This window comes from Python bivittatus, unplaced genomic scaffold (assembly GCF_059951505.1).
Source record: "Python bivittatus isolate LINGU-HERP-01145 unplaced genomic scaffold, Pbiv_v1 ctg000480_np1212, whole genome shotgun sequence".
Taxonomy (NCBI): Eukaryota; Metazoa; Chordata; class Lepidosauria; order Squamata; family Pythonidae; genus Python; species Python bivittatus.
Window position 1 is genome coordinate 45,257,196 of NW_028277075.1, and position 27,358 is coordinate 45,284,553.

At 38.6% G+C, this 27,358-nt stretch overlaps 1 long non-coding RNA gene across 2 annotated transcripts in view; it reads left to right on the plus strand.

Annotated features, from left to right (window-relative positions):
• The window catches only part of LOC148214971 (uncharacterized), a 126,477-nt gene that overhangs the window by 44,357 nt on the left and 54,762 nt on the right, over window positions 1-27,358 (plus strand). The window contains exons 1-2 of one of the 2 annotated variants that reach the window (XR_015796896.1): window positions 8,399-8,515; window positions 15,606-15,747. This is a non-coding gene — a long non-coding RNA (uncharacterized LOC148214971). Of the gene's footprint in view, window positions 1-8,398; window positions 8,516-15,605; window positions 15,748-27,358 lie in introns of those variants that run through there. The other variant, XR_015796897.1, reaches the window with a different exon arrangement.

Sequence of the window (27,358 nt, forward strand, 5' to 3'; positions counted from 1 at the left end):
GTGTATGTTTCAATAAAACCTGTCTTCCTGAAGTTGAAACCTTTTACCTCCTCCTATAGTATAAGCTGCCATGATCCTCATCAGAACAGAAGGCCTTCAGATGGAGAAGTACCCACCAGGCAGGTGGGAACTTTAGTACAATGGCAAGTGACATGCAACAAACAACAACCCTGTGATCCCAGTAATAAAACATGCTGAAAAGCAAGCCCAAATGCACTGCAGCAACCCAGAACAGCAGAAAAAGGAACCAGACCACCTATACAACATCTTCCAACAAAATGGATATCCACGCAACTTTATCAAAAAGTGCCTGGCTGCTCAACCTACTACAACACAACCAACACAAGTTATGAAAAGGATAACACTATGATACATCAGAAATGTCTCAGAAACTACCAAAAGACTATTACAACCACATGGCATCTCTGTAGCACACAAACCAACTAAAGCCCTCCAAAACATCTTAAGCAAACCAAAAGACCCAGTAGCCCAAGAAGAAAAAAACAGGAGTCATCTACAACATACAGTGTAAGGACCGTAACAAACACTATGTAGGACAGACAGGCAGAAGACTAGCAGCGTGCATCCATGAACACCAGCTAGCAGTCAGAAGACATGATGGAAACTCCTTAAACTCACAACACATGGACAGACTTAACCATAGTTTCAACTGGGAAACTGTTAGCATCTTAGACCAAGCTAAATCCAAAAATGTGAGGGAATTCCTGGAAGCCTGGTATTCAGGCAAGGCAGTCATCAACAGGCAGATAGAGATAAACAACATCTACACACTATTCAAAAGAGACAATAAAAAGGAAAACAAAAGACCAGAACATCTCCTCACCAGCAATCATCACCCAGGTAAGCACAGATTAACACCAAGATTATCACCAGACATACAATCAGCAATAAACAATACCCTAATCAAGGAACTACCAGAAGGAAAAAATAAAACAAAACAAAACAAAACCCACACCCTCACCAACACTGGCAGGGCATGCCACTGTATATAAACAGAGAGCAAACCCCATTCCATTCTAGCACTGAAGATGTTACCTAGCCAGGTAACAAAACGTTTGCAAGAAAACAGCCAAGCTCAGAGAACCCCAAGGACACCACAAGAGATATTTGAAAGAAATTCTCTAGTATTCTAAAACTAAACTACAAAAGTAGGCATCTCTTTAGAGGAGAAGAAAACTTTTGAGAAATTACAACATTTGGACACAGGATTGTTTAATGTAATTATTTTTATGGATGTTGTCAGGGCTGATCAATTAGGGACTGTTTTTGAAGAAATATGGTCCCCCAAAACATGAATATTCTTCTCTGCTAGGGGCAGCATTTGAACTATGGTTTGAACTTTGCTGTCACCAGCATGAAAAACATTTTTAATCGTATGCTCCATGAATCTTGTTGACCAGAAACTGCTTTGTCCTGGTTAAGCTTTACACCTTTCCAACATGTTCTGCTGAGAATTTCTTTCAGAAATGTGACTAACTTCAAGTCATCTGTTCTTATCTGCATTTTCAGTGTAGTGCACAGCTTTCTGCTGAAAAACCTCACCTGCCAATTGGATGTTGAAGGGCAATCTACTGAAGTGGTAATAAGGGGGAAGGGGGAGAGAGATAGACACTACTGATTTTTTCCTACCGTATTGCCAGTCTAGAAAACAAACTCAGTGAAAGTTAGTTGGTTGAACACGTTTGAGATTCCCATGTTTGCAGAAGCTTTTCTTTTAGTTTAATTAGAATCCTTTATCATAACATCCTCTGAAAGCCCATCCTGAGCTTTCTACATTAGCTATATAACAAATCTACCAGTTCTGTTTCTTTAACTGAATTTAAGAAGCCCAGGTGAACAGCAATAAAACCAGGATTTTTTTTTTCTATGTTCATAGCAATCTTTGAAAGCCTTGATGGCTTTTGCCAAGATTTTTTTTTTTGGGGGGGGGCAGAATCTGCATCCACATTCTGTATGTTGTGGTTCTGCTCCTGTTGCTTTTGCCACTGATCCATGATGCTGAATTTTTAACCCTTTATTTTCCAATGTGCTCTTTGTGTTGGTTGCAGGAAGGTCATCTAAGTTCTTTATTCCAAATTCTCCTCCATACTGCCAGGTAACTAAGAGTTAAGAGTTCAAGAGAAAGCTGGAACAACAGCATCATGCAAGTTCTGGCAGAATTTTTTTTTGGGGGGGGGGGACTTTGCCACGTAGCCTTCTCTAGAAAATTCACATTGTGCCACATCCAAGGATTAATGGAAAATAGGACTGCAATGACTTGAATGTACTTAATCGTCCTGTTCCATTTTTCCAACTCCATAATGAACCTAACTGTATGATTTCCATGCTTCAGTTTAGAGCAATATAACAATAGATAACACAACTCTGTGGTTTAGTTTGTTGTTAATCATATTACAGATTAGGTTAAGGGCTATAAATACTATACTTTATTCTGAGTTCCATATTTTAGGTTGTCAATTTAATCAATAGCAGCTTACAAGAATTCAATCAAGGTTTTAGGAATAGTGCTCTTTTTTATCTTTACTTACAGAATATAGATTTTAAATCTAAAGGTCTGTACTTCAGAACTGCACAAAATGTACATGCAGATCCTCCACAAAACATCAGTGGGAATCAGGTTCTTCCACCACTGCCATGAGACTCCAAGGGACCACAACAGGAGTATCCACATGGCAGTACTGGGAGTCAGGAGTTTGTCTGTTTTGGCAACTGACTACTAATCTACAGCAACAAGAAGAAACTTTATTGATTAGTTGTCTGACCATATAAAAAAGGACAATACAAAGAAAACAATAGGATATATTCACAATAAATCCTCACCTCTACAGTTAACCCCAATCTGTTCTAGGTAGTCTGTCCTCTTTGAAATGGCCTTTGATATAAAAATTGCAGTCTTGCTAATGTTATGCAGGTTCACTCTCTGCAAGAAGTAAAACAGTTTCTCCTGGGTGCCCCAATATTTTTTAGTTTTTAAATAAGGATCTAAGTAAATGGTCCTTTCTGCAGAATATAATCTGCAGTCAAACAAGATATATGCAATATCTTCAACAGCTGGTGCCCCACAGATACACAGTCTTTCTTAAAATGGAACTCCATGGAACCTCCCATATCTTACCATAGAATATAGTTGTTCAAAACATGCTCTAAAGAAAGCTCTTCTAACATGTTGAGGCATATAAGTTGTTTAAAAAAATTCTATCTGGGTGGCTGATTTATGTTGAGCCAACCACTTCAAGGACTTAACACATTTAAGGGGTGCAGTATCATCTTGAGCAGCCATGTCCAAGAGCCTTTCTTTAAAGTTTGTCTTTGCCTTCAGATCTGATGAAGTGGATGGAACTGGATGAAGAATCCATATTGTGAGATGGCATTTGAAATTTGAGCAGACCAAATGTGGGAAAGCATGTTAAGCATCTGCTCTTTGAGACACAGCTTGGGTAATCTATCTGGGTCCATAAATAAGATCTTCAGCCAATAGCTGAATGCTTTAATTGCCAGATGACTTTGTATAGGGGATATACCCAACTCTGCCCTTACGACTGGAGTTGGTGTGGATTTATCCACCCCCAAGATGCATTTCAAAAAAGTGGACTGTGTCTATTCCTATAAGGGAGCATTTATACATGCCCACAGTTCTGCAGCATATGTAATCATTGGGACTCTTTTGCTGTTGTATATTTTTATGATTGAAATTAGGGAACCTGGGTAGCTATGGTTGGTAAGCTGCTTTATGGCATTGGCACAAGCTGTCGACCTTAAAGAACTCCTCTTGAAATATGGGAGCCCAGAACCCATTTCTGTAAAAACGATTCCTAAGTATAGACAGGACTTAACATGATCTATATGTTCCTTGTCTAGGCTCTAGTTATACCTAGTCCATCTCTTCCCAAAAATAATTACCTTGTTCTTGGACTTATTAATGTTCAGATAGTTGAATACACAGTATGAACTGAACCTGTGCAGCAATCTTCTCATCCCTACCTGGATGTATGACATCAATACCATATCATCTGCATAAAGCAGAATGTTTACATGTTTGTTTTTTAACTTTAGACATATGCATGTCAGTTGATTGAATGAACTTTGGAACATCATTAATGTACAGATTGAACAAAATTGGAGCCAGTATGCATTCTTGTCTGACTCCTTTATTGCTGTTAATTATCCCTGCTAGGGAACCAGGTGCTCCTGTGTGTACCTTCAAGCATGAATCTGAATATAATGCCTTGGTTAAAGTTAGGAGTCTGGGTTCTATGTTCAGGGCAATAAGTTTCTTCCAAAGAAGGTCCCTATTATTGAGTCAAATGCTGCACTGGGTCTATAAAAGTTGTAAACAGTTCACTCCCTTTAGCTGTGTATTTTTCTATTAGGTGATATAAAATGAAACAATTATCAGTAGTAGAGTGACCAGGCCTAAATCCAGATTGCTCTTTGGCTAACAAGCCTTTTTCAATTACCCAATCTTCAATTTTATATAAAAGATATTTGGCATACAATTTTGCTATGATGTCAATTAGACTAATTGGTCGTTTTATTCATAGACAACATTCTTTTGTTTATTTCTAAACCTCATACTACTATCACAGTGTTGATGCAAAGGATAGATGCCTTTAGTAAAATGGCAGGATACTCTATTAAGTGGTCCAAATTGGAATTGATGCCAATAGGTGAAAATTTGGTTACCCATCCATTTAAGGAATATCAATACCATATTTGTACCAAATCATTAAGTATCTAGGTATGTGTATACCAAAGGATATAACTCAGTAACATGTATTATAAATAAAATTGAGGTTTCTTCAGATATCGATAGAAGGGAGTCACTAAACCTCACCCTTTGGGGAAAGGTGAATGCTCTCAAAAAGAATTCCCAAATTAATGTATATTCTGATAGGAATTCCAGTTTACATATCTGGAAAATATTTTCAGAAAATAAATTCTTTGTTTAGAAAATTTGTATGGGGTGCTTCGATTCCTAGAATATCTTCACAGAAAATGCAATTACCAATTAATGAGGTAATTGCATTTTAGGTTTTCTGAATCTGGAGCTATATCATCATGCTTACCAATTGTCAAGTATTAAATACTGGAAGCCAACAAGTGGTCTTAATTTTCCGGTTTGGGCAACTTTGGAATATACATATATAGCACCTTTGGTTGGATGGACAGTATCAAGATCTAAGTACAATAGAACTCTAGTATCTCTGGAAACAACTATGTCAGTTAGAAAGCTATGGGATATAATGTCTAATAAAAAAAGATTTGATCCTTTTTCCTGGGCCAGACTGACTTTATGGAGAAACCCAACTTTAAAATTTGGGAAAAAGATGCTGACTTGGAAAATTTGGATGGAAGAAGGGATATTGACTTTGGACCAACTGACAGATGATGAAGATGAAAGTTTAATATACTCTTTGTTAAGAGATAAATATCATCTATCAGATACAACCCAATGGCAATATTTAGTTACAAGATTTGTTGACAACATTGTTTGGATCAACAGCATTTTCAGCTTCTGAGACACCTGATATAACAAGAACAACTTGTTAAATCCTTTAAAATTAAAAGCCTACTATTAATTTTTATAGATATTTGTTATCAATAAATCAGTTTGATCTGCAAATGTTAAAAATGAGTGGAATAAAGAATTAGAGATTCCTATGTTGTCTAGACAATGGGAAAGTTTCTTAAGTTCTATAGCAAGAGTGTTAATGGACCTCAAACTATGACTTACACAACAAAAAATAATATTTAGAATTTATTGGACTCTATTACATTTGTATAGAAAAGGGCTGTCACAAACAGAATTTTGTTGGAGATATAGTAAGACCACTAAGGTAATAGGGAGTAGAATTCTTTGGGGATGTTAATGTTACTGATATGATCTTGTATAGAAGGCCCCAGCCTCGCATTGAAATCACCTAAAATGATTACAGATAGTCCTCATTTAACAATGGTATTTGAGACCGGAATTTCCATCACCAAGTGATGTGGCTGTAAAGTGTGGCATCATGTGACTGCATCACTTAGCAATGGCAATCCCAGTACTCCCTGCTGCCATTGTTAAGATAGGACTATATCAGTCATTAAGCGAGGACCTCTTTGTAACTTCCTGCTGGCTTTCAACAAGCAAAGTCAGTGGGGAAGCTGGCAGGAAATTACAAGTCCCAGGCGGCTCACAAGCAGGATGGTTGGCAGGTAAGTGGCTGCTGCCAGGTATGTGAGGGTGCAGGAAGGTATGTGAGGGGCTGGCGCAAGTGCTGTGGGACTTAGAATGGCTGAGTGCAGCAGGGCTGAGGGAGGCTGCTGCAGGTGGGGGAGACTTACCCATTGACTTTGCTTGTGGGAAGTTGGCAGGGAAGGTTACAAATGGTGATCACATGACCATGGGAAGCTGCAACCATCATAAATGCAAGCCAGTTGCCAAGCGCCCAGATCATGATCATGTGATCACAGGAGTGCTGAGATAGCTGGAACTTTGAGGACCAGTCATCAGTACCACTCAGTCAGTGCTGTCATAACTTCAAAAGGTTGCTGAACAAGTGGTTGTTATCCAAGGACTATATGTATAATTGTTTTAGGAATTTTTGAAGTTAACTCTGTCATGGTTTGTTCTAAATTCACACATATATCAGGAGTATAAAAAGTAGACATTTGCAGGGGTATATAAACATTCAACATCACAATCATAGAGGTCTTATATTGGAAATTGACAATTAAGCAAAAACGTGAAGGAGCACTTATAATCAATTCTGTGCTCTTTTATCCTAGCTCTTCCCTGATTAATTTGGTCAATCCCCCTATTGCCCAGCCTTTCTCTTTTACTTTCCATGCCTGGGTGACCCAGGACTTAGAGCCAAGTATCAAAATCTGTTCATCTCCAGATGTTAACCAGGTCTACTGTACTGTAATCAGACCTACTAATCTTGATAACACCCTTTCATCAAGTTAACCCAAAGACAACATTTAAAAGTGGCTATTGCAAGTATGAGTTAGTCTACACTGGAACTTCCTTGAGGCCATTAAATGACCATTTTGGAGGCTTCTCAACTGCCAAAAGGCCTTTCCTTGGAAATATGCGGAAAATAACACCATCAAGAATTAATTTTACAAGAAGAATTCAGAAGACCAGCAGATAATCAAACTACAATCTGAGGTACAAAACTAGAAAGACTACACAAAAATATGGCAGTGCGCTTTTTGTGACACTGGGGCTGTTGTGATAGATTGTCTATCAAACTCCAAGAATTTGGAGGTAGAAAAAAGACGTTGTAAAAGAGATGCCTCAGCCCAGGGCAGGGGGAAGAGAGAAAGACTTGCTCCAACAGGCTTTTAAGAATCTGTTACATTACCACACTCAATAAAGATCTTTCCAGAAATCCAAGTGGTTCTTGTCTCTTGAGTTTGCCAGTCTTGCAGGGCTTGACATTAATCTTGAAAGCCTGTCAAAGCAATTCTGTACTCAACTTATACCTCATGTAATTAAGGAAGAGTTGCTCTGAGTCTTTTTCTCATGCTTCCACCATTTGCCCAATCAAGATGCAAGCCAGGAATATTAATAAATCAGAATAAAAATCCAGGGTGCTATAGAGTGACCCTTGATCATGCATTTTGATTTTAAAAATTTATAGTGGAAATGAGAAAAAAGACCAGTGCTTAGAACTCCTCCCTCCCATTGGGAGGTACACTCAGTCACCATCAGGAATTCTAGCTTGAATGTTATTGTAGTGCTAAATATACAGAGCAAGCACAGGAATACTTCACCCACATGAGATAAAACTGACGTATAATTGAGGAACATCTGCCAAATTATTGCAAGTTATTTGAAGACCACTAATATAATTATATATTGTCAGAGCAGTGGCAGTGTGATCTGGTGGCGGATTTGATATTATCCCCTCTGTCATGGTCAGACCACTCCCTGGTGGCCTTGAGTTTTTCTTATGCTGCCCCCCTCCACAGGGAGGTGGGACCTATTTGAACGGTCTGCTCCTGGTGACTGATGGACCCGCAAGGGTTCCAAAGGGAGCTGGGGGTTGTTCCTGAGGCCTTGCTGCAGGGTCCAGCAGAAGCTGTAGCCACAGCCTGGAATAAGGAGGCAGCTGGAGCCTTGGACAGGATCGCATCTGTGCGGCCTCTCTTGGCCCATTGCCCCCGGCACTCCCCGTGGTTTACAGAGGAGTTAAGGGAGCTGAAAAGGGCCAAGAGACGTCTTGAGTGACGCTGGTGGAAAACTAAAGACGAGTCCGACCAAACACAGGTTAGAGCCGCTATTAAGGCCTACCTCATGGCGGTAAGGGTGGCAAAACGCCATTATTTCTCTACTCTTATTGCATCCTCAGATTGTCACCCAGCAACCCTATTCAGGGTCATTTGGTCCCTCCTGGGTAGGAAGGGCTCAGAAGACTATCTACAGGGACACGCAGAGGAATTTGCTGAACACCTGATGGATAAAATCGCTCAGATCCATTCTCAGTTGGAGGCCAAGCATGAGGTGGGTCCAGTGGAGATGCCCGAGGAGCAGTCTTACCCAGTTATCTGGGAACAGTTTGATCCTGTTGGCCCTGAGGAAGTGGACAGGGTCTTCAGGGCTGCTAGTGCAGCTACCTGTATTTTAGATTCCTGTCCCTTCTGGTTGGTCAAAGCCATCAAGGAGGTGACTTTAGGGTGGGTACTGGTGGTGGTCAATTCATTCTTGCAGGAGGGGATGTTCCTGAAGCCTTTTAAGGAGGCTTTGGTCTGGCCCCTCCTCAAGAAACCATCGGTAGATCCCACCCTTCTGGACAATTTTCGTCCAGTCTCCCACCTTCCCTTTCTAGGAAAGGTGGTGGAAAAGGTGGTCGTGTGACAGCTTCAGAGGATCCTGGAGGAAACGGATCCTCTGAAGAACCTATCAGTCAGGTTTCAGGCCTGGTTATGGGACAGAAACAGCATTGGTCGCAATTTTAGATGGTCTCTGGTGAGAGCGGGATGGGGGTGGTGCATCCATCCTTGCTCTTCTTGACCTCTCGGTGGCTTTTGATACCATCAACCATGGTATTCTTTTGGGTTGGTTGCAGGAGTTGGGGCTGGGTGGCACAGTTCTGTGCTGGTTCAGCTCCTTTCTCTAAGGCCGAACCCAATCGGTGTTGATAGGGAGTGAGAGGTCCAACCCACGGCCCCTACTTTGTGGGGTGCCTCAGGGTTTGGTGCTCTCACCACTCCTATTTAACATCTACATGTGTGATGGAATGGAATTATGAAGGCCACACACAGGGAGGGAAACATCCTCTTTCGTCTCCTGAGGGGCGAGGAAGAGTTAAGAGGATGAGGCTGGCACCTCCCTGAGGAATTCACTGTTTTCACTGGCTGACTGTGGGAACTAAGTTTCAGTCTGGGAAGATTCTTGCTAGAAGTCGTAGCTAATAAACATTGCTGAACTGAATCTGCATGGTCTCCTGGAGTTCCTTGGGCTAGGCCTGACAACATGAAACCATTGGGTAAGATCATCTAGCACCATGGGATGGGTATCATCAGTATGCTGATGATACTCAATTATATACCTCCATCCTGGGTGACCTAAGTGATGCTGTGGCTTCCCTTTCGTGGTGCCTGGAGGCTGTAGGGGCCTGGATGGGGGACAACAGGCTTCAACTGAACCCTGGTAAGAAGAGTGGCTATGGGTTCGGGGAGCCTCAAGATCTAGGAGTTTATCTTTGGTTCTTGACAGGGTCGCACTACCCCAGACAGACCTGGTGCATAATCTGAGGGTCCTCCTGGACTCACGACTCCTGTTCAAAGAGCAGGTGGCAGTTGTGGCTAGGAGGGCCTTTGCACAACTTCATGTTGTGCATCAGTTACGCCCCTTCCTCGATCAGGAGGCCCTCCGCACAGTCACCTCCCAGTTGGATTACTGCAATGAGCTCTACCCTTGCACATTGGGCTTACTGCAAGGGTACCCTTGAAGAGTATCCGGAAGCTACAGCTGGCACAGAATGCAGCAGTGTGGACAGTTTTCAATGCCCCTGGGGGGCCCATATAACACCACTGTTACACGAGGTGAGTTGGTTGCCGGTTTGCTTTTGGGTCCAATTCAAGGTGTTGGTTATCACCTTCAAAGCCCTTCATGGCACAGGACCAGGTTATCTGAGAAGCCATCTCACCCCAGTAATATCAGCCTGCCCCACTTGATCTAGCAGTAGGGGCATGTCGCAGACTTCACCAGTCAAGGAATTTCGACTGGTGGTATCTAGGGAGAGGGCCTTTTCTGCTGTGGCCCCCGCTCTGTGGAACAACCTACCACCCGAGGTGCAGTGTGCCCCCACTCTCATGGCCTTCAGGAAGAGCATGAAAACGTGGCTATGCCATATGGCCTGGGAGCCGCATGGGGGCTCACACCAGTGGAAGTGGCTTATGGGGTAATTGATTTTACTTCCCCGTCATCTTGAATGTTTTTAATTTTTATGTATAGGGCTTGTTTTTGTAGTTTGACTTTTTAATCAGTTTTAATTAATGAATGGGGGTATTTGTTTTTTAACTGTTTGTGGGTTTCACTTTCATTGTGAGCTGATAGTCACCCGCTGGGGGAGATGAGCAGCATACAAATTTAATAAATAAACAAACAAACAAACAAATAATCCCATTGGATTGTCCAGACATGCAGAGAATTGCCACCAGTCAGAACGAGAGAAAAAAAGCAACCGGAGGTTGGTAGACGTTCTCTATAGAACTATAAAATGGAGTGGAGGAATTTGAGTTCACATAAATGTTTTCTTACAGCAAAGGAAGCATTTAATACCAGACTGACTTCTGCCAGAGAGGAACAATAATAAACATGACTATGAAACCTTGCAGAGGATGGCATGGGTATTAATGTAAAAGAGTAGCTCCCTCTTGAAGCAGGGAAAGAATGGTTATTTGAAAGGCCCTACATTATCTTTCACTCAAGTTGACAGGTTGAGAGCAATCAGGACTGTTCCACTGGATCAGAGGTCTGCAGCTGTGACAGGAGGCAGACTATGTTATAAATTTTTTTAGAGCCAGACTTTTCCATACCACAAGACTCTGCCATGCCCAGTAGTGGAAAGAAAGATAACTTGGTGAACGGACCTGAGAAGACCAGATTCCATGAAAACTGATTCTGTAATAAGCTGACTGCATTTGTAAGTTGCCACCTTTTTTCTTAAAAGTAACATAAGATAGCAGACTGAGATTTTTAAGAGAGTCAGTTTGGTGTAGTAAAGGCACCAGGCTATAAATTGGGAAACTGTGACTTTTAATTCTGCCTTAGTGATGAAACCAGTTGGATGACTTTGGGCCAGTCATTCTCTCTCAGCCCTAGGAAGAGGCAATGGCAACCCACTTTTGAAAGTGCTGCCAAGAGAACGACATGTGCTTACCCAGGCACGCGAGACCGCCTCAAAAGCATGCGCGCGCGCACACACACACACACACACACACACACAGACAAAAAGAATTTCTAAGCAGGTTTGTATTCCAATATGACATAAGCAGGCTTATCTTGGTCGAACTGAGAAGTTTAGAGAAAAAAATTCAAAAAGATAATGACACATAATAAAATTATGGAATAAAACTGTGTGCAGATATCCAACAGGTATCAAGCTAAACTTGAGGGTGTCTTTACCTACTTTTATATTCCACAACATTTTGAGATGCAAAATGGATTGGAACAAAATATGGAGGATATTTAACTAGCTGGCAGCTGAGTCTCTGGAATAGAAATTGCCTAGAGAATGCTGAGTATGAAAAGAAAATACATCTGAAATGAATAAATATTTTTCAGCAGCATCTAGGTTGCTTATTTGCACATCCTCCATACTCAAATAAATTTGTTTGCAAATTCCCTCTAGAGGTGTAAAGAGAGGTGCATTTCGTTTGCTTTAAAATACCATGAACTCTAATGGATTCCAATGGACAACATGGATCACAGTAGTGGAGAATGTGCATTGATGCTTATCCTTCTGCAGTAGAATTCATACAACTAGCTTATCTCTGCAAAATATGAATTCAAAGTGGCATTTGCAAGAAAAAGGAGTAAAAGAAAAGCATGTTAGACTTCTGCACACATAAAAATTGATGTAATAAAAACATGTGAATTGAAGAGAAGATGTATACAGAATCCAGCTACTGTGAATTTTCAAAGGATTTTTTTTTTTTAAAAAATCACTAATAAATTAAGTGGAGTTGAATAAGTGAGAACATTCAGCCGTTGAAAGAGAATGAATTTCACTGATTCACACCTTCTTGGTCCCATAGGAGGAATGCTGGTAAAAAAACTTACTGCTTATTAGTATATCCTATAGTGTTTTTTTTTAAGTATATTGGGCCTGTTACAGCTATTTATAAAGAATGAAGTAATCTCATTAATGAATTATTTTACTTTCACACAGAGAGCTGTTAATTTTAAGAGGTTTTTTAAAAAAGGTATAATAATTTGAATATCTCCCAGTTCATTTTTAATAAGGCATGATTTAATAAGTGGTATGATTGCTATACCTACTAATAGATTTTGAGCTGCTGCACAGAAAGTGACATACTAGCAGACTGATTTAACTAAATTGCCTTTGATTTGTATAAGTTGCAGGTATAATGCTGATATGCTGAATATAAATTAAGGGAAGATAGATTGGAAGAAGATGAGCATGGTTTTAAATCTGGAGAAAGAAACTTCAGTAACTGTGCTATGCTGATGACACTACCCTGATAGTTGAAAATGCAAGGGATCTGTAAGCTCCAGTAATAAAAGGCAAGGAGCACAGTGGAAAAATGGGACTAAAATTAAATATATATATACAAACCAAACTAATGACAACAGGTAGAATAACCAGCCTTAGAATTAGTAATGAAGATTGACACTTTTGAACTTTGGTGTTGGAGAGGACTCCTGAGAATACTGTGGACAGCCAAGAAAATGAAGAAATTGAATAAATCAGCCCAGAGTTCTCAATTGAGGCACAAATGACCAGGCTCAAAATATCCTACTTTGAACACATTATGTGAAGGCCCAGCTCTCTGGAGAAGGCTCTAATGCTGGGAAAGGCAGAAGGAAAGAAAAGGAGGAGACAACCAGCAGCAAGGAGGAACTCAGTTCCAGTAATGATAAGTACACCATTGGAAGACCTGAAAGACCAGGTTAGGGATACATTGTCATGGAAAAGACCCATGTGGTTGCTAGGAGTCAAAAATGACTTGATGGCACATAATCAAATAAGGCAGATATAAAGAAATTCATAAGTATAAGATAAGGGGTAAGCACTTTTCATAGCCTCATGCTTAAGTGCAACTGAGAACCTTTGATTATCTGTGTTGCTTCTTAGTTTTGAAATAATGTTCAGGTTGCAATTATATGCACACTTACTAGAGAGTAGGCCTCATTGAATTATGCATGCAAACAAGCACAGGACAGTATGAATGAATTTGTAATCAGCATACACATATACACACATGGGACATGGTGGACTGGCCCTCTGGCTCCCATGAGGAATCTTTAAAACCCTCCACCCACGACTGTACTGCACCTTGGAAGTCTTGGAAGAACCTATTCAGTATTGCTGTCATCAGTTATTTTACTGCAGATAAATCCCTTTTTCCATGGTTTACCCAGGAAGAGGGAAGTGTCAATCCTCCAGTCTTTTCTTCAGTAGTTTAACCACGAGAGAGAGAAGATGTGCTAAAAGGTTGGTTCTTTTTCCTCAAATGAGAGTTACTGAGTCATTGAGAGTTTAAGTGTTCATAATGCATATCCAAGTTAAAGAACTAGAAGCAAGTTGAAAGGCAACAGGAAAAAAGAAGAAAAAGAAAGAAGCAATTGCTATTGAAGAGGCTGTATTTAGTTAGCCATTCCCACAATACATACAAAGAAAAACCATAACAGTTCAAATCACAGAGTAGGAACTAAAATAAAATGTATACTGTATCAAGCTTCACTGGTTTCTAGATAGTTGTATAATGAAATTCCATATTTCATAGTATGGGCCTTCTCTTCTTACTTGGCATTTCAACTGATCCCAGAAAAAAAAAAAAAACTCTAACAGGAACACAGGGCAACAGCTAAAAGCTAAAATGCAGTTCTTCCCTCCTCTTTTCAAATGGTACCTTTTGAAGAAAATCTTCCTATATTTGATTGGTTGCTTAGGGTTTGATTTTACTGGGCATTGTTTCTCCCTATATGCTGGACTGACTGGTCAGGATTGATTGAAAGGTCATGTTTATATTTTCGTTCAAGTCTGTCAGTGTCTGAATCTCTTGGGATAGGATTTGTCCCCTTTCACTTCAGAGCAACATTCAAGCTTTTGGCTGCATGCATAGATGATTCAGAGTGGGGAGGTAATGAATTGTGTGTGCAATCCTACCCCTGTGTAATGGCCTGTAAGAATGTCCTTGAGAGGAGGAGGAGGAGGAGCCCCAGACTAGGCAATCATCAGATAAGAGGCAGCTGAGCCCACAGAAGGAATGGGCGTGTGGCAAACATCTCAGAAGAAACCTCCTCCCTAGTTTCTTGGACTGTAAAGCAAAGGGGGAGAGATATACTTTCAGACTTGCAAGAGTGATGTCAGCCCTTTGAGGTAGTCTAGACAAGAAGCACCAACCACGAGTACTAACACTACCTTTATTTTAAGGTTTCAGTAACAGAATCTTGTAACTCTACTCTCTACTTTAAAGTGTTAAAAACAGGCTTTTCCCCAAGAAGCTGAGTTTATTTTAAAAGGGTATTGATAATGCAGATGTGTGCTGCCCCGGGTGTGATGTGTTGTAGTTTTTCTTGATGTTTTTCTTGTTGCTTTAACTTGCTGTTCACCTCCCTGTGTTGCATGTTGAGTGGGCAGTCATACGAATTGAATGAATGAATGACTAAACAAGACAGAAGAATAGAAAATGTATGCAAATGTACACAATGATTAGGATTTCAATTACATTATGTTTAGTTTAAACAGCAAAATGTACTCTGAGAGTCATCTTGTAGCCATCCACAGTCTGTTTGTAAATTGAGGACGCCCAGACATGAGGGGCTTATTAATTGTGTTTATTAAGCTCTGACAACAGGATTTAGATAACTCCATGCTGATATGCTTCACTACTAGATGAACGCTAAACTGTATTTTTAAAATGCTTATGTAATTGAAAAGACTGTTCTGCCAACCTTCAACTTGTGGACACTTTACAATCTGTTGCTGTGAGCACATTTCTCATCCTTACTAAAAACTGCTCAAGCCATTGGAAATGGCAAGCTATTCCAACCTCATTTTGCTACCTGTTGTGTTCTGAATAATCATCTGTCTTTCGAAAATACATTTTGTCCAAATAAAGAGTACTGTAGATATTGATAGGTGTGAGGAATAAAGAAAATACAGCCACCAGTTTGAAGACTGGAAGATTTTTTGTATTGTGTTCTTTTATTGTCATCTGTTTATATCCCATTTTTCTCTCTAAGATCTCAAAGTGGCATACACAGTAATGTGGGTCCTTCAGGTTTCATGTCAAAGAGAAGTCTTATTCGATTGAATAAATTATATATAAATTATGCAAGGGAAAATAAGCATGAGCATGCTAAGTCCACTATAATCACTATTTTCATCCTGCTCCAGATATTGAAGGCAGTGAAGAACCTTCTCTACGCATAGAAGCTTTCCAGGCTGGGTAGAACACTTGCTGGGCATCAGTGGCTTTCCAAATTCTCCACTCAGTTTGTGGATAAAGAAGGATGAATTCCTCAGCCGTGTCCCTAAAGTAAGTTACATCTTTATCGCCACAACTTTAAAAGCCAGTGGGAAGATTTCTGTCATAGAATCTTCCCTTCAACTTTAATAGAAGCATAGATCTTTGCACAATAAAAGATGGCATGCTCAGACACCTTGACTACCTCATCAAACTGAATGAAAACTAGTAGAAAAAAGCAGAGGTAATTTCAGGGAGGCAGGTAGTGTAAGGCATCTACTGCTGACCACGATGATACAAAAGTAATGTAACATGTATCATGATACCACAAGACAAACCCCACCCTTTTGTACTTAAGTCCTGAGGTTTGTTAAGTCACAAGGCTTATGACATCGTTATATATGTTTCATCCTATGCTTCCCCCATGGACAGTTATGGGAGGTATAACTTTGGAAAAATAGAATTCTTAATATTCTGTGAACCAATGCAAATAGTGTAGCTTGTCATATTCTCTGCATCTCTTACAGAGACAGAAAGATGGGGATAGTAGTAGAAGGGAAGAGACTAACACACTCATTCCAACTGTGCTGTGTGAATAGTGCTAAATACATTCACTTAATTCAGAGATACAAAATCTCAAATGTATTAAAGGCATTAGCATAAGCCTAAACAGCTATCTAGGCCCATAGATAGCTGTTTAGGCTTATGTTTAATGGAACCTAAAATGCTAATAAAATCTTTCTTCCCCTTGATATGTTTTTTTCCCCTGCTTTCTTAAGTAGAATCCCTTTTTTCTGTTTTGCATGGCCCATTCTTTCCATAGTATTGTATACAGAGGACTTTTGGGGAAATAAAGCTCCCTGAATGGTTCTATTGCCATGTGTTTCTTTCCATGCAACTGATTCATTTGTAGAACTGAATGAAAAAATGGCCCCTTGAAAAGGTTTATCTCAGTGTTTCTCAAACCTGGGACCTTTAAGATGTGTGGACTTCAACTTCTAGAATTCCAACAAAATATTTTTTAAAACATTTTTCTTACATCAGCTGATATGAAGTCAGAAAGGAAATTATACCTCCTCTGTCCCTTTTTATTATTGGCTTAGACATTTCAAATTAAACATAATTATTTTAAATAATTATGGTAATAAAATGATTCTTTTGGTATTTTATCGTCTTCTTTTTAGCCTTGGCTTATGGGAAGATGGGATAAAAATCTAAATAATAACAATAATAACAATAATAGCAATTAAGAAAAGAGAACAAGAGAGAGTAACCAGAGAAAGAGTTAATTCTGGGGGGAAGAGGAAGCAATTAAGCTATAAATAATTACCTTTCCATGGAAAAGAAAGGCTCCTTATATCACTGAGTTAGACTAATTTGTAAGATGTTGTACACAGAACAATGGATTAGCTGCACATCAAACTGTCAGTGGACAAGATGAGTTATTTATCTGTTCTACAACTATATCAATAGTTTATGTTAGGTAAAACATAGCAAATTTATCTGAGTAGAACTTCACTCAACTTGTTCCAAAATGTTCTCATATCAGTATCTCTAGACAGAACTCAGCATACTGAAAGACAATCTCAACCTCAATAACATGATTTTCTCAAGTAGAAAACAAGTGTTTCCCACCTGAAATTGTAGATAAGCCATTATTATTTCACTGGTTGTATTTAAACTTCCTTTCCAAAAGAGAATTAAGTTGGTTGCCTCTATTCTTCTTTCACCAGTGATCAACAGGTAGATTCCTACAAGAATCAAATCTGAAAGATCTTCATTCTGGAAATGAAAAATCTGTGATTAAATATGAAAAATCTTAATCACACAACCAAGCAAAATAAGGGAAACAGATGAAATATGAAATACATATTTAAAAGAATGACTATTATTAATTGTTTGTGATTGTAGTGTTGGTGGTTTTACCAAAAGATTGGCGAGGAGGAATTGAATAGCGTTGTGTATCTTTTCCCTTATATGCATGGTGCATAGCACTTTATATTCTGATGTAGTAATTGTATATGTAATACAGAATTAAGCAGGCATTTATTTTCATCATTAAAGGGTTATATCTGGGTTTTCAATGAGACCATCAAAAACAGGTGTGAGTAATGGTAGTTCAGAACCTATATAATTTAGTCAAAAACTCTTGTGGGATGGAATTTCAACCCTAACTGGGAGGGTGCTGCATGTTTGCTGGCTTTAAAGGCTGTAATCTCCTTGGGGTTTCCTGACTAGCAGAAGGGGTGTAAGTTCTTTCTTTCTTTGTCTTATTGTTTTATTGTATTCTTGAATATTCTTTGATTGCTGTCTTGTGTTATATTTTCCAGTATTCTTGAATGTTCTTTGATTGCTGTCTTAAATTATATTTTCCAGTATTCTTGAATGTTCTTTGATTGCTGTCTCATATTATGGTATTATATTATTTTCTTATACTGCCTTGGAATAGGCCTTAAGTATTCATACTGTGTGATCATTGCTTCCCAATCCAAAAGAACCTGTGACTCAAACTTGCTGGGCTGGGACAGAGCAATACAGTGATCGTGGCTAGCTTACAATCCCACTTATTGCAAGATGCTGATTAGCCAGTGATTCCTCTGCAGTTTTTTACATATGGTCTGAGCTTCTCATTTAATACAGTAACGTGGAGTAACCTAAATTACAGACTATGCAACCATAAAGTAGAGTCTGACATTTAATCTCAATCTAGACTTTTCACAATCTAGGCTTTCCTTCCTCCCCACTCAATGATTAAACTGCACACCTTTTTTCTTCATGGCACATACATAACTATTCTGAGCTGACACTATAGTACAGGGGCAACAAGCAGAAGGAAGCAAATGGAAAAAAGGAAATTGTCCCCTTCCTTTTATAAAGGCAGCCAAACCAAAGGAGTGTAAGAATAGCTAATGGTTTCATTTTTTGGTGCTAAGAATGGAAACTTGGGCCCAGAGAAGAAAGCAATTAGTAAACACAAATCCACTGATTCCAGTTACCCTCAGTGTATGCTGCTCTGAGTCCTCTGTCGTTTTAGGTACAGCACAAAAATGCTCCCTTTAAGTGAGTTCTAGCTAGAACCCCAAAGTTATAGAGGGTGATGATAATGATAATGGCGATGATGGTGTCAAGAAATCTTCCAAATTTGTTGCTATTAATTTTGACTTGCAATCATTCAAAATCTTAACCTGCAATTAGTATCAATAATGTCAGTCCCTTAAAAGACATAAAGATCATATAAGTTTGGCCCTACATTGAAGGATTATGTTAGTTAAACAGAATGCTATATTGTTATTTTGGGGAATTATAACAGCCAATTCTAAATGATCAATTTTATCTAGCATTTTAAAAGTTGCATTTAGGATTCAGACTTCTTAATCAGTATCATTTTCTAATGTACTTCAAGGGATATTGAATAAACTGACTAATCTTTGGATAAGGAAAAGATTTATCAAGAGTTTAGTCAATTCTAATGGTCTCCCAGTTGGATTACTCCCTGTGGAGCTAATCAAATTGCAGAGAAAGTTCACAGAAATCCTATCTTTTAAATTGATAAATGTACAAGTCTATTTTGCCTTTTTATTTGGTGACCCACATTTCCTTGGAGTTTCCTTTATCTTGCAGCTACTGTCTCTCCCTCTCTCCTTCGCCTTTCCTTTCAGCCCTTTTCTTCCACAAAGATGGTTGTTTCTAGTTTTCATGTTGCTTCAGAATCTTCTATAATATTAACTGCAACCTCAAGGCCCTAAGAGAGCTTAAAATGCTAATAGGAAATATCAGTTTCCTCTAAATTGCACACAGACACTTTTTCCCCCCAGAGAAATTAAAAAGGGGGTCATAGATAAATGACCAAGAACTTCATGCATACATACCCAGTACATTCATACTTTTTGGGTAAAACAATGTTATGCAAAATGCTGAAATGGAATAAGGAACCGAATTCCAAAGAAATTAAAGAAGTGAGATAAGAAAAGGAAATAAACTATAATATTGGCATCAACACAATTTGATATGCCTCTCCACACCTTTCTATCCTTGCAAACCATACTTGCTTCCACAATGATCATACCCAAATTCATATATTCATATATTTCTGTTTTTCCTTAGATTTTTCATCATGCTTTTCACGATCTCAGGAACTATAACTTTGGTGGTCTTCCTTTCCTCTTAGTCCATTCACTCTTCCTTCATATGCTTGATTTGCAGTTCTCTCTACATGAAAAAAAAAAAAAAATCCCAATGTATTTTCTTCATACTAATCTCTGACTTTGGTATTTCCTCTATATACATTCACCACCCATTCATTTTTTGACCTATCTCTTCTTATTTTACCACACATACTTCTTAAATACCTCATTCAAATAATTTATATATTCTTCTGACATACCCAACTCTCACTTCCATATAATAAAGAAGGCAGAAGGTTAGTGTTATGCACAGTAATTCTCACATTTTTGATAACCATTACTTCCTCACAACAGATTGACTAATCATCAATTCATGTCATTTAAAATTTAAAATGAGGTTTCTGTCTGGGATAAGCAAAGGATGCCAAACTCTGCATGACAGGATTGTCTTGTTGGCCAGTTCTGCCATTTGTTATTGTTATATGCTTGCATGTGTGTGTGTGTGTGTGTGTGTGTGTGTGTAGATGTATCTACATCTAGATCTTGCCTTTTGGTAGCTCCCAACATTATATCTCGATCTAATGTTATATAGATATAATGTTGGGAGCTAACAAAAGTTGATTGGAGTCAGGTGGTGCCTAAGTTGAACAAGATTATTGTTAATAATAATAACCTAGAAACCCTAACCCTAAAGTCTTCAATCCTGCTAGATGCCTCCCCCTGCCCCAATCCTGATTCTGGATCACATCCTGATTTCATTTTAATCTCTAATCTCTATGCATAAACTTTGTCTTCTATTTGTCTTGGTACTAGGTGAAGTTTTCTTTATTTAGCCCTGACTGTTTGATTCAATTTAACAACTCCTGTTATCCTGTCTAAACTTTGGCTTTTGATATTTGTATCTTATATTCAGTTGTTCCAAAAACACTCCTTTAAACAGCTGAACTGGACACTGGGATTCTTATCCATTTTTAGTTTTAGAAAGTGTTCTGTTTGAAGAATAGTATAGAAATGTATAAAATACATTACTATTTGCAACTATTTGTGTCTTTACATATACAGTGTACAAAACAATTGCATCAGATCAAGAAAGCATAGCATGGCAGTCCTGATACCATTAAGAAAATGGGTAATTCCAAATCCAGACAACTTTCTCTTTAGCATCTTATATTTGCATATGTAGCGATCCATTTCAGATAGAACCATCAAACACTAGGAGGCTAATTTGGTTTGCAAAATGTTATAATCAACTATATCAAATGCACTGCAAGATTCTTAAGGACTGCAGGAGGCACCCTACCCCCCACCCCAAAAAAGTGTTAATACTTTTTAAATTGAAAGCTTTCTGCATCTTTGCAGAGCAACTTCTAAAAGTCTGCTTATGCAAGACATACAGAGATTGCAAAGCCTTTAGCTAGGCCTGGGTTTTACATAGCCTGGCATCTCACTTTTGTTTTAAATTAAATTGTCTTAGGGCTCAGCCTCATATCTCTACAATCAGGGCACAAACATGACCAGTCCTCATGATGCAAATTTCATTTCTTCCTGTCAGCTCCACCAGGTAGACTAAATTAGAAAATCAACTCCACAGGAAGACTAGAACTACACTTTATTGAGATTGGCTATAAAAGTAGAATCTTGCAAGTTGGATTGTGTTGTACCTTCCCTCCTTATACCTCTGTGAATCAGGGAGACATGTCCCTCAGCTGCTTCTGAATATTATCTTCTGAATATTATTTCTGGCAAGGTCACCTCCCTACACCTCCCAAGCCCAGATCAGAGCAGCTTGTAGTCATCATCTGGTTTTAAACTAGTGTTTTTCCTTTTCTTCCAAGAGTGTTCTTACCATGTGAACATTTTATGACACCTCACTGATTAAGTTGCTGATGATGAGGTCAGGTACTGGGAACCTACCCAGCTCCTACTGATCACTTTAGGCTGCTATGAGCACATCTCCTCCCATCCTCTCATTGGACACTGCCCGCCATGGCTGCTCTGGCTTGGGCTGCAGGAGAAACCAAGCTCCTGGTTCCTGCGAGTTACCTACCTGTGTAATGCCTGGCCAGTGCTTGGAAAAGTGCCACTTCAGCATTATACAGGCTCTTTGTATATACAGATCTAGTGTTCCTCTGAAAGACTTAGGAATGCTAAGAACCAAAGTAGAGTAGCCACATCTATCACAATGGGTTGGTTGTGGATGCCTACATACATCTGTGTTTGTTGTTTAATGTCATTGCTTTATTATTCCAAAGTTGTCTGTGTATGCCTGTGACAAAAGAAATAAATACATGTCTCACAGTTGTTAATGTACTTTACAGTACATAAATGAATGAAGAGCAGCCAACAGTATTATAGAGGGAGACTATATAGTACCACTGAAATGGACATTGGCCTCTTCACTTAATAGAACAAAACCACAATTACTGATACTGCCAATAACTCTACAAATTAGGTTCTAGTAAACAAATGAAAGTTGGCAACGTAAAGTAGAAATGCTTCATTTGCAGCATCATTGAGCAAATTGCAGAAGTTTTGTTTTTTTGCTTTTTTCCCCCTGTCCACTAGTGAGCTCATTTATATTGTTGCTATTTAAACAACACTGTGTCTCCTGGCACATCTGCCTGCTGTCTGGTAATAAAGGTTCATGTAAATGTGTATATAAGGGCATAACATGATATTTAAAAGCATAAGAAACAAGCTTATTGAAATGTTATTCAGGCATAGTGAATGTGATCTAAAGCCCTTTAGTCCTTGTTCAGTATCCTCTTCAGTTCCCCCAGATCAAATTTAAAGCTTACAGCTCTAAATCTATGCTTCTAATAATAGTTGGCATTTTGTGTGTGTGTGTGTGTGTGTGTGTGTGTGTGTGTGCAGCAGTGATGATAGTGGGAAGTTTGCTGTACACTACCTTTTTGTGTGTATCTTTTTGAAAAATAAAACAAGTGTGAGTGATCAGTTACATAATTCAGGGAAACTTGCAGCTTTCAAAAAATTACATATTTTGAAATAAAAAGGACTCACTGATTGAAATTAAAAAAAAACATAAATAAAAACATACCTCAACCCCTGTGATCAAACCTCACTGGTAGAACACTGAGATTTGATTGCAGGAAGTGAGGTATGTTTTTTACAAAGCATTTACAATGCAGTGCCTACCTTTGACGTACTAAAACAATGTTATAACGAAGCAGAACATTATGACTGTCTGGTGATAATGCCAATGTCATTATTTTGAAGGGATCGAAGACATTTATATAGTCAGTAATCAAAGTGCAAGTTGGGGAATATTCATTGTTTCTCAGGGGCAAAACATTTCTGTGCTGAGTACAAGGAGACTGTGAAAAACTTGCAGCAGATCGCTAGTGGAATGGATGAAATCTCTATGTCTAGATTCCATTCATTCAATTTAAATAATTCCACCTCTGATGCAAAAACACTTTGGCCAAGATCCTCCCTGAACAAAAGTGCTAGAAAGTTTCTTAAAAAAAATATGGAATGGCACATTCATGGACATGTCCCCATATATTTATCTATGAAATGCCATAAAAGGAATATTTATCTAGTCACACTTACTATGAATGCTAAGAGTGGATGTAATCAATATGAAGGCAATGAGCAACCTGAGCCAACCTAAAGAAAAATAACTTACAGCTATGTCCTTCTTTGCAAATAATGATTCAACAGTTGTGAAAAATCAGTTTCCATGCAGCTTGGCTACTGAAAGGAAGCACCTGATCTATTTGCACTCTGTGATATATCTATATCTATCTATCTATCTATCTATCTATCTATCTATCTATCTATCTATCTATCTATCTATCTATCTATATCTTATACATTATTGTGTTCAATATTCAGGCTAATCAACATTTTATAAAAATCCTTTCAAGGTAAGGTTTTACTTCATATTTGGAAACCTATTGAAATAGACACCTTTGAAGCCTTTTCCCCTATACTACATTTTAAATGCATAAGTGGATATATTATGCAGTCTCCAAAACTGCATAATTCTGGGGGAAATAGAAATTCTGGTGTTTTATTGGAAGACAGATCTGTTTCAGTAAGCACATTCTTCTTGTGAGCCATTTATTTGGTGTACTTATTCCCAAAGATAAAGTCTGCTAAGTATTCAGGCTGAGAGAAGATTCTCAATATCTAGTGTATAGCACCTTTTTTTTTTTTTTTAAGGAATATAATCAATGGTTATGAGTAGCTTATTCAATGAATCTGACCTTTCATTCTTCTAAGTGGCAGGTAAATTGAACATATTTGCCATTATTTTCCAGTCACAGAACTTATTCTGGAAAGTATATAAACTGCTTTTCAATTTTAAAACATTCCCAAAGTGGCAAGCTGCCATAGGATGCAACATAGCTGAGCATGAGGAAAAGCCAAACAGGAACAATTTAATTGCATTGCTGCAGAGCTAGACTAAATAAATGAATGGCTTCTTAATGGAACTGAGTCAATGAAATGATCACAGTTTTAACTGCCAGCTTCAGTGCTTAACTCTCCATGACTTGGTCCTGAGGCTGATAAGGCCATAATACAGCATACATTTACCCCAGTAAATATAACAATAAAGATGAATAAGAATGCACTGCATAGTCAAAGCCTTAAGACTTCTCAAGCGTGTATGTGTATACCATGGGGAAGAGAGAAGATCATTCTGGATAAACTTGGAAAACATTAATTCTCATTCAACCAACAGTATATTGGAGAGGGACACTCCAGCATAGTGGCTAAGGTGCTGGATCAGGAGCAGGGAGACCCAGGGTCCACTCCTCTACTAACCATGGAAACCAGCTGAGATGACATTGGCACAGTCTCTCCCCCTCAGCTCTAATTAGTGTCAGGTTGTTTGACAAGCTGGCCAAGAAACAAAACCCCTTGTTGTATCATGTAGTGATAGCTTTGCTGTAAGAACTAGGCAAGTACAATTCAAAAACAAATGGGCCCTGAAACCATGTAGAACAAACATTATGAAAAGCAACAATAACCAGCAGTATATAAGTCATACTGAATATCATGAGATAAACATGAAGGGCCATTCCACAGGAGAGAGGACATAGATTTCACTAGCTGGTGTTCTTTGTCTGTGTTATGGTTGGCGCTGAGGAGCACATCCCACACTGCAGAGGACATTTCTCTCCATTATCTTTAGGTTGAGTTTTGTTCCTTATTGACTACAAGTTTGGTTTGGCCTTCCTGTTCAGACATTTGGAAGAAAACGTTCATATAAAAATTGCTACATGTTATATAAATGTGATAAATAAAAATAAATAAATAAATAGATAGATAGATAAATAGATAAATAAATATGCACTATTGATTTACCCACATTTGTAAGCCACTATCCATACAACTCCAGGTGGTTTATTCTAGTGCATAATTTTTTCAGTTTTGTACCCCTTTGGAAGAATGCATTTTGGGATGCTCTGTCCTCAGGTATTATACTTTTTTCTCTCAAATCTATGTGCTGAAGAGTTCTGGGATTTTTGAATTATGATTTAAATCTCAAAATGCTGAAAAATTTAGATTATAGGATGCAGGTGCATTCTAGCTTTTCCAATGCATTTGTCAGCCCCAACATGAATAAATGTCAATGTTACCAATTAGGAGCTATGATCCAAGGTGTAGTGTGAAGAAGCTGGGACAGCAGAAGCACTGTCATTGATCGGGTGGTGTTGACTTGAGCCCTGGGGCTACTCAGACAGTTTGCCCTCAGAACCCTTGCCCTGGCTTCCATTCTCTGGAGTCAGCCTGCTGGACCTTTCTAGTGCAGAAACTGAGAAGCTCAGCAGCTTGGTTATCCATAATGGGATTTGTGACCCATCTCAGACTGTTCACTGAGGACCGGGGAACGGTGATGACAAAGGTGGGTCCCAAGAAATGAGACTTCTCTGTTGCGGCATCTGCCCACTGGAACAGCATCCTCCTAGTGATTTGCATGGCCCTGACTCTGCTTTTGTGCAAACAGTCCTCAAAAACATGGCTATTCCCCAAAAAGCCTTGGGCTATGGTAGTGGTAGGCCTCTTAGGTGAATAGGTATGTTAGGGTGTTTTTTTAATTGCTCTGGCTGGACATTACTGTTCTGCTTTATTATATTGTCAACAATTTTTAGTGTTGTACAATGCCCAGTGTTATTATGGAGTTGGGCAGCCTTATACATTTGGTCAATAAATAAATAAGTAAATACATTTTCAAAAAAAGCCTATATTTCTCTTCTACTCCTGATTGCAAAACCAAACAGTTAAGATCTGTCTCTTTCTCTGGCACAGCTTCAGAGACACCATCCTAAAAATGCATTGCAAAAAAAAAAAGTCTTAGCCTTACAGAACTAGAGTTTCTACCAAGGCTTATGAAGTGACAATTATGCTAATTTAAGCCAGCACTTCAAATAGGATAGGCTATTAGCAAAGGATTCATGAGTCTCAATAGATGTGGCGATATTCAAGTTCTTGCTGCTACATATTTCAGCTACCATGGCTACATGACAGAATCAGAGCCAATGTTTCATGCTTAAACATCTTTTTAATCCTACTATGGTTATAGACTTTCCATTGCCACATAAACTAGCTCTGGAAAATCTCCAAGGCTGAAGGCACAGGCCATGTTAGAACATAGCTACATGCCAGTTTTTGTCATTTTCCAAGCATAGCTTCAGATTCCTAAATGAATTATTTTTGTTTTATGCACTGGACCTCTGTTATTAGCCATCTTTGAATACACAGCAGGTCCATTCACATCAAGAGTAGAGAGCAGGCATTAATACTTGTTAATTAATACAAGTAGTCTTTCTTACAAATTCTATAGTAATCTTTCTTTCTTTTCCATAAGCTTTCTTCAGGTAAGTACTTCCTTTACTATCTCTTCCAGGTTCAAGGGAGTTTTGATTTAACTAATGGCTACTTTGGGAATACTTGTAAATGGTTGTATTTTTCTGAGAGCAAGTTAGAATAGGCTCTGAATAGAAGAATGTCCTGGTAGAACTTCGAAGAAGCCTACTGCAAGCCTACCACCTTAACTGCTACCACAAAATAAGCATTATATGTTAACAAGGCTAATGAATGTCACCTCCTTTAATTAATTGGCTAAATTTGACGATAAACGGGCACTAAAAGTATTCTGAATGCAGAACCCTGTACCCTAAGAAGAGAGACCACAGAATGGCTACTTACAGCTTACCTATTCTTCTTTGTCCTTTTAGTTTGGACCTTTCCACTTGGTCATATTAACTTCCTTTTTTGTTATGGAAGGCGAACTCAGTTCTCCAGAGATCTGTGTAGCTGGATAGAAATAACTACTGCAGCAATTATGATCACATCAACAATCTCTCAAATCCATTTTCTAGCCAACAGTCAAGACTGCAGTCTTTTCTTGCACACACACACACACACACAAATTTCAATGTATGAAACAATCATGAAAGCAACAAGCCTGGGATTTAAAATGGTCTAGATTAAATTACAACTAGATTAGGTTTATTCATATTCTATTGATATTACTGTGAACATTAATTATGATTCAAATCATCTGTTGCTATTGGCACTAAAGA